We start from the raw sequence: 8968 nt of genomic DNA on the forward strand, positions 1-8968 counted from the left end.
TTTTCTACTTCCCTTCTACTTCTAGTTTTCATTTTACTTGACATGCAAAATGCATTTGTATGTTTCATTACAGCCACATTTCACCATTTGCATAGTCTTTTCTCTTGAAACACTGCTCTTTATTAGATAGATACTATATTAACTGTTAGCTTCTCTTAGCATGGTAAAAGTCTTCTATAACCTAGACTTATTTACACTTATATTTTTTCCAATGACAGCTTGAATCACAACTTCCTTTTCAAGTAAATTTTTATGCAATAGGCAGTTGACTGAAAGACCTGTGTTTTCAGAGTTTTTTACAGAACCAGACAGCAGCAAGATCCATTCCCAAGTGTCTCCAAAGCACAAGAAGGTGTTAACATTTATGCAGATGATACAGCAACTGCAACGTCACTGATTACTTATGGCCCCAGTCACACAGGCCTGGAGACTGGTCGTCGTGAGGGCAACGTGTACCAGTTAGCGAGCGGTTACTGACAGAAACTGTGAAATCAACTCCTAAAGTCACAGTCACCAGGCCTAAAAACAGATCAGTGAACCCCAAGCAACGACCAGTCTTGAGGGAAAAGCGTGAATTGTGGTAGATGCTGGAGATTACTGGCAGTCACTGGCTATGACATATATGTTGCTACTCGCAAAACATCCTTATGACCCTATTGTTTGCTAGCAGGTTTCATGGTCATCTACAGTCTGTGTGAAAGATGCTGACTTGTCTGCAAACACTCACTAAATTCTTGCTTAGCAGAAGTGAAACTGGAAAGAAATGGAACGCAAACTTGAAAGCAACCATTCGCCAACCCTAACTGGTTGGTTTTCCATCAGGTTTAAACAGCACACTACTGCACAGAGATTACCACACAGAGGCACAATAAGCTACATTTTAGTAAAAGGAGTTTAGTAAACTGCATAAAGGATGTGGCTGCTCCAGTTTCAAAGTAACTATAAAAAGAGAATGACCGTGTAAAGAAAGCTTTGACGTCATGCATCATATCTTGCTTGGTGTCAGATCTCTCCATCACTGTCATAAGTGTGTCTCAGTTAAGCTGAGAGAAAAATTAACACAAAAGTCTAAATAAAGAACGTAGTTAGCATAAGGACTGATAGCCTGTCCAATATTAAATAAAACTCCAGCATCAAATATAAACTATTTCATTTTATTTTTAGAAATATTAAAGTCTGAGAAGTCTTTCCCTATTGGTAGTGGTATTGTCTACAAGATGTTATCTCCCTAAACCAGGCAGGAGGGTCCTTCCATATTTATGATGCCCATTTATATTTGTACATGTGCATCTGTGCGTGTCCATGTCATTATGCATTATGTGCTGAGATCTGAGAGTTCTGTCACGGAACCGTGGGGGCATATGAGAGCATCATGGTGCCCAATGTGCTCCCCTTCAATGCCTTATAGTGTGGCAGTAGTTTAGTAGGACACGCCTGCACGCTGTCTGACTCTGTAAAGGGCTCATCAGGGTATGACATTATTGCTCAATGTGCGCACGAGTAGCCTTTCTCTAGCCCCATATGGACTGGCCCACTGGCCTACTGTACACTGTTGCTAGGTAGAAATTGTTCATTGATATAAGAGACAGATTTAAAGCTGCTGTTTAAAAGGGATCTGCAAGAGTCTACACATTGATCATTGCAATGATCTTGTATCTTGGGGGGAACATGTCAGCATGCCTTCACTCGGCTTGTATATTTTGTTTCTGAAGGAAAGTCAGGTGGAAGAATAGAGGCCAGAGAGACACATTTAATGAATGTTAAAACAGCTTTTTTTTGTGGCAAAGAGCGTGACAATGAAGGTCTTTTGAATCATTAAAACATATTTCTAAGCAGCCACTCTGGATTTCACTGCAAGAACAAGAATTGCACATGCATTGCTGGTGCTGCTGCACGTGTGTGTGTGTGCCTTTAATTCCATGACCCACTTTTCACAGCTGGGGCTGGCTGGCAGAGAGTGCTAGTGCACGCTGCCTTGAATAATTGGGACTGCAAGGTGAATGTGAGGAGAATAGTTAAAGACAGGAGCTCCCTCCCTGCCAGTCAGCCTGCCCGGTTCAGTCAACTGGCTGCACACCAGCAAATCTCACAGCAGCACGGTGCTCACAAGTTGCTGTTGGTCACGGCGTTTTACGATATTAACGCTGATGTGAAAGGAAGACAGCTGTTTGACACAAACAGGGAAATTGTATGGATGTATGAAATTAAACGACACCAGCAGGAGGATGTGTCATTTCGGCGAGCTGTTGCCAGATTGTGTTTTCTGAGGAGTGCATTTCAAGTCGTACAACAGAATACAGTGCAGTATATCTCCTGCTGTAAAGACCCTCCTGTAGTCTTCCCATCCCCCTCTTCCCATTTGCCATTCTCTCTGTTGATCATATAATTTCCTCTACCTTTCTTTCTTCTTCACTACATTCCCCCTCCCCTTTCTTCTCTGTGGATTCGGTAGTCTTTCATGCAAACATTTCACAAAGAAAAGAAGGGGAAAATATTACGAATATAAAAAGATAGATATCCCTGGGTGCAGTGGAGCAAGAGATGGGAGATGGAGTGACACAATTCTCCACAGCTTGAAGATAGATCCCATCGTGTACCCACTGCTGTGGAACCTAACAGCACCATCAGAGAAATGCTGGTGCAGGGAATAACGCCGCTGCAGCCTGTTCATTCATTCACATGACAGGCAATTCAGTCATACGGCATCATTTATTCCACCGAATGGGAGTACGAAAATGGGGGTTGATTTTTTCTTCTGTTGCCCTCATGACTCTCTGTCATCCTTTGCACACTAGACCAGCATTCTGTGCAAAGAGGGCACAGCATGCAGGTTTCTCTTGTTGTCATCACCGTGATTAACTGATGCACAGTAACCCTGTTAAAAAGAAGAAATGCATGAAGAGGCTTAGATAGTGATGTCTCAATCTGAGTAACTTTTGGATGCTTACTGAATATTTTATTCTTCTTCAACAGTAAGTACAACCAAATCTCTGAGAACAACCTCCTTTCTGCACTTTATAAATACTATATGACACACATGCATGTGTTCCACTTACACAGTCTGCACATGTGTGCGTGGTAAATCCTGCAATGCATGTTATGGGAAAACTCTTTAATTTCGCTACACCACGTCCATTCGACTTTCCACTCCAATAAAATGTTACAACTCTTGTTGTTTAAGCATAAAAAATGTGAGTGTGCACAAACGCACACAGACTTTGTTTGAAATATTAATTTTGTGCATTGTGACTACTATTACTACTACTATGGCTCAAGGCAAATACAGAGAGCTGATTTGGCTGAATGAGTATGACCTGCTGTTGTACATGTGCACCAGTTTTACTAAGAATAGGTTCAAAATACATTAGCTGGTATAGATGAGATTAGTATAAAGAAAAAAATAGTATCCACTGTATGTTAGGGAATGGCAGGAGAGTCATCATCCATTTTCTAACTGCTAAATGAAGATGCATCTTTGGTTGGAGGAAGCTGGAGTACCGAAAGGAAAACCCCCCAAGTGTAGCCAGCAAGAGGTTCAAACTCAAAACCATGCATCAATGCAACAGTGCTAATAACTACACCACTGTAATGCTTACACAATATTTTTTAGAAGAAATACCAATGCAACAGTCTGAAATACTTAAAAAAGTACTGAAAAGTAGTTAAAATTCAATATACATACAGAAGCATTATCAGTCAGACGTACTTAATGGATGAAGTTGAAGTTCTTGCAACCTTCCCATGCCTTATTTCTTGCTTTACACTTCCCACTTTGGCCTACAGGTCAAATGAGAAATTCATACAGCGTTTTGTTGGTTTGTCTTCTCGATCACATTTTTTCAGATTACACGCAAGAGCAGTTTTGTTGTGATTCAGTATTTTGCCCAAGTATATTTTAAAAAAATAAACACAGTTTCCAAAGTGGCCAATTTGTATATCTGAGTATATTTTACATTTAAGGTTTACAGCTGTGTTAAAGATGCAATATCTAAATATATCTAACATAGAAAAAGTGGTGTTAACTGCAACGAATGCTTTTGCAGGAAAGACATTTAAAAATAATCACCAGCCACTTTATTATATTCATCTTTTCGACTGCTCATTAACCCAAATATCTGATCAGCCCATCACATGGCAGCAACCAAATGCATTTAGATATGTTGACATGATCAATATGACCTGCTGAAGTTCAAATCAAGCTGTCAGAATGAGGAAGAAAGGTGATATAAGAGACTTTCAATACGGCATGGTTGGTGATGCCAGAGAGGCTGGTCTGGGTATTTCAGAAACTGTTAATCTTTTGGGATTTTCCCACACATCCGTCTCAGAGAAAGGTCCAAAAAAGAGAAAACATCCAGTGAGCAGACGTTCTGAAGAAGCGGAAGTTTTGCCAGAGGTCAGAGTAACTGACCAAACTGCTTGGAGCTGATAGGAAGGCAACAGCAGCTCAAATAAGCACTCATCACAACCAAAGCATTCAGAAGAACATCTCTAACACTTCATTACAAGCAGAAATAGTTGCGTTAAAAATACTCTGATAAAACTTAAAATACTGAGTCAACACCTTTACTTGAGTAAAAAAAAGTACAGGATTTGAAATGTACTCATAGTATCAACGTAAAAAGTAGCTATTTGGACTATGTTTCTATGATGTAACTTAGCTAACTGAACATCACTGTCAATAAAATAATATTAAGAGTATACTTAATATAATTAACTGTAACTCTGAATGAATGTACGTGACTTGACGTCGAACACAAGCAGAGAAACAGGGAATAAAACAATTTTAAAAAACACTCTGTTTGAGCTGTCTTATGAGTTATCGTTCCCTCCATTCAGGTTCAAATTAGTTTGATGTCTGTTATGTGAAATAACGCCTCTTGAATTCATTAAACCTATAAAAAAAAATGAGCCTGTTTTGAAAATGAATGATGATTCTCAGTTTCTGCTGCAGCATGCATACTCAAATGACCTCCACAGTCACAGATATCGATTCACATCATGAATGTGCAGCTAACAAATCTGCAACAACTGTGTGATGCTATCAGGTCAATATGAACCAAAATCTGTGAGGAATGTGTCCACCACCATGTTGAATCTGTGCTATGAAGAATTAAGGCAGTTCTGGAGCTAAAAGGAAGTCAAACTTGTTACTTACAATGACATTGTAAGTGTATACTCCTCTGTAGAATGATGAGAGTGAAAATGTTATTGTGCATTAATAATAACTTAGCAGACAGACTCTCATGATGTCTGACATAATTATGGAGATCATTTATGCTCATTTGTGCATCTTCTGCAATTCATAAGAACATATACCGCTAGATATTATCATCGTGGAGGAGTATTATGAATATTTAATGATAAACACTGCTGTTATAAACACAGTGTAGACAATACTTCTGCGACTACCCAGGGGATTAACTCAAGGATTTAGATTTAATAGCACTATTTAGAAGCCATATGTCTGCTGGCCTGTTTGTGCATGAACTACTTGTTTTTTTAGGCTTGTTTTCTTTGTTGTGATTGGCCCTTTCATTCAGAGGGCTGGGATTGGTCAGCTGTAAAAGTTCTCATAAACATATGAGAACACAACCCCTCCCACCCCCCACCCACCCCGTGAACGTGTGTGTGTGCGCGCACACTCAGGCAGGCCAAGTCTATTTAGACAACATGGGGGGAATCCTGGTGGGTGATCTGTCTATCCACAGGAGGGAGGACAGATCATTCTTCATGATACCATCTGTTTCTAGTGAATTATGTAGAGATAGAGACACATAAAGAGGTTATTTTCATTAAGCAAACCAGGTAGAATACATGCTTAGTGCATCATTACAAGTGCACAAATAACAGCAATAGCATTTAATCTGAAAGAGCAATATTAGGAAAAACAATCAAAGTAAAATATTTAATCAAAGGGAAAAAAATAAGATTGACCCACATTTCCTCATAATTCAGACAGTGGCCAACAAACAACAGTATAGTTGTCCCACGGCAAGTTAAAGCAGCAGAGCTACTTAAACCTGCTTAAACTTGTTTGGCAAGTGTCATAAATAGTTTATTACTATATAGAGATGGTCCTGTCTCTCTGCCCACTTCTACAAAAGTAATGAGAATAAAGTGACTGAAGAAAAAGCAGCGCCAGACACAAAGAAGCAGATGGTGACTTAAAAGTCACAAGAGCCAAAAGTGAAAAAAAAAAAAACAAGTCAAAGGTAACACTGATATCTGAGTAGAAGTAATTAATGGTTAATCATGTGCTTTCATGTCAGTTATAAAACTCCAGCAATGTCAAAGTATATTCCAAGAAAACATCAATTACACTGCTACAGTAATGTGCTTTGTTGCAAAGCACATTAACTTCACTATCCTCTACAAAGATCTGCAAAAGGCATGAGTTAAAAATCTAGGAGTGCAAGGAGTGCACACACACGCACACAGAGACACACACACGCACACACACACAGACATAGACACACACACTAATTTGTGCACCTGTAAAGGCTTCCCATGGCATACATGCCATGGTTCTGCCATGGTAAATATCTTACATTGTTACCATCTGGGTAACACGTTTTGAAAATATTATAGTAGAAACCAATAAAACATTATTAAATAGTGTCATTTGCTAAGGTTTGAGAAGTTTATACATTTAAAGATGCAAAACCTGTATGCATGTCGTGGTCCTAATATCGGTTGGCTTTGTTGATCCCGTTTGTGTTTTGAGTGTAACAGCCCTCTCCCTTGGCCAGTTCCCGCTGTGTTTTTCCCCATGTGTCCCTGTGAGTTGTCTTGCAAGTTCCTGGTAGGCGGGGTTAATCAGTGCAACTGAAAGCACCTGACCAGTCTCCTTGAAGCATTTAAGAGCTGACTGTTTCAGCTCTTCTCCATTCAGGGAGACAATTCATTGTGTTATTTGTTCGGTTAGCTTTGGCCTGATTGTTTTAGATTTTATTCTATACAACATTAGGCATTCTTAGCATTCAGTAACCCATCCAGATACTGATACACCAAGAACACTGATTAGCAAACCTCATGGAGTACTACAGTTTTCTACTTTATTTGGTTAATAATTTTGTATGCTTTGGTCCAAGTGGTGTCTCTTTTATTATTTGTCATGACCCTCAGGCTGGACTCTGATACTAAGTTCTTCATTTCCTCATGCCAACTGTATTGCCCTGTCTCAGTTTTCAGGGTTTTTTTTTTTTTTTTGGTTACTTCCTGTCATTAATGTTAAAGTGCTTATTCCCCATGGAAGTGCATCAGTGCCTATGGAATTGGCAACTTGCACATCTGAAAGGGCGCTATGAAAGCTGCAAAGTATACGCAGGTCCAGACGATGTCTTTTTCAGGGAAGGCTTTGCATATAAGAACAGTAGAAGAGTCTGGCTGCTAAAATTACTTGCCTGCAATCATAAAATGAAAATAGTGCATTTTCTCAGTTTAAATAGTTAATGTGTTGTCTATGTTCTGTTGTAAATAAAATATGGATTTGTGAGATATTCAGTTTACTGCATTCTGTTTTTATTTACATTTTTAAAAAGTTCGTTAAGGTTTGTAAGAGCCTTTCCTGGGACAAAGACTGCTTTCTATAAACATTGTATAAGTCGATTCTCACTTAAGTAAAGAAATGTTTATACATTATGTATTATCTGTGTTAAACAGGTAAATACATGCCACATAAAGTAGTTGTTTCAAGCACAACCAAGGAGCTATATGACATCATAGCCCCTCTCTGTGATAATGGATTTCCTGTCTGACACTTTACAACCAACAGGTTTCAAACAATAACCTTTGAAAAAAAAAATCACAGCAGTGCTACAAACAAGAAAATAATTATGGGAGCTGTGTGAAAATTCACAGCTAAGCTATGAGTGTCCATTGCTAATCTGTTAAGTTTTTTGTAGGTTGTGATGTGTTACTATCCTCAACACAGGAGCATTTCTCTGCCAACTGGTTTGAAATAAACTTATGCAGCTTTTGCATTGTTTACCTCATAACATCCCAGATTCTCAGCACTTCGTAGAAGTGCAACACTGACTTCACCTGTACTCAGAACTGCAGTTACCAGTATCTCATTATTTAGTGACTCATTCGGTTGTAAATACAAATGGAAAAGTAGCACAGTGTTGTGGCATGATGACTAATTCAAAGGAGCTTGGGTTAAGTGAAGTTGTCCTTGTCAAAGGACCATCAAAAACATATATCGTCACTATAAGTCAAACCGTTCTGTCAAATGTTGAACATTCAAGGTCCGTGTAAGGACTTGTGTGTGCTAGTTTCACTGGGTTACACAATTTTAATTAGGCAAAGTCAATTTTGAAACGTAAACAAAAGCAGTAGATGACGTGTTTTTCAGATTTTATGTTGACTGTCGCTTATGTGGCAGAAAATAAAGAAATATCAAAAACCATGGGTCTTTATGGGTCTTCTGTTTGTTCTGGATTGTTGATTCTTCCGCTTAAATCAAATTTATTAATCAAGAAAGTGATCTGACTCCCACCCTGATGTTACTGGCTCTATATCCACACACAAACGCACAGGACTACAAATGAATCAAAATGGCAGGCAAAAGCTTGTCCTCTGCATTAATCGGTTCCTCGATCTACTTATTTCCCAGCAGCCACCCTTAGCTGATTACAGCCGTGGATGAAGAGCCATGAGAATTAATCAACAGAGGATCAGCATCTCTAAGTGTGAACGTCTAGAATGAACCAGTCGCTTCAAATCTTGTCCACATTTAGGTCACGCAGACATACGTACCCAATCCTTTATGTCCCTCGCTCTTTAGGGAAGCGGCATGCATGTGAATGAGCAACCAGAGTCCTTTTTCTATGTAGTGAGAATCTGAAGGTTAAACAATTTGAGGTGCTTTTGTCATACACATGTGAACACAGTCAAACACACATGACCCTGAACACCACCCATACTGGCTTTTCAGGTCTCTGAGAAAAGCAGGACACAAGCT

This window comes from Astatotilapia calliptera, chromosome 15 (assembly GCF_900246225.1).
Source record: "Astatotilapia calliptera chromosome 15, fAstCal1.2, whole genome shotgun sequence".
In the NCBI taxonomy this organism is placed as follows: domain Eukaryota; kingdom Metazoa; phylum Chordata; class Actinopteri; order Cichliformes; family Cichlidae; genus Astatotilapia; species Astatotilapia calliptera.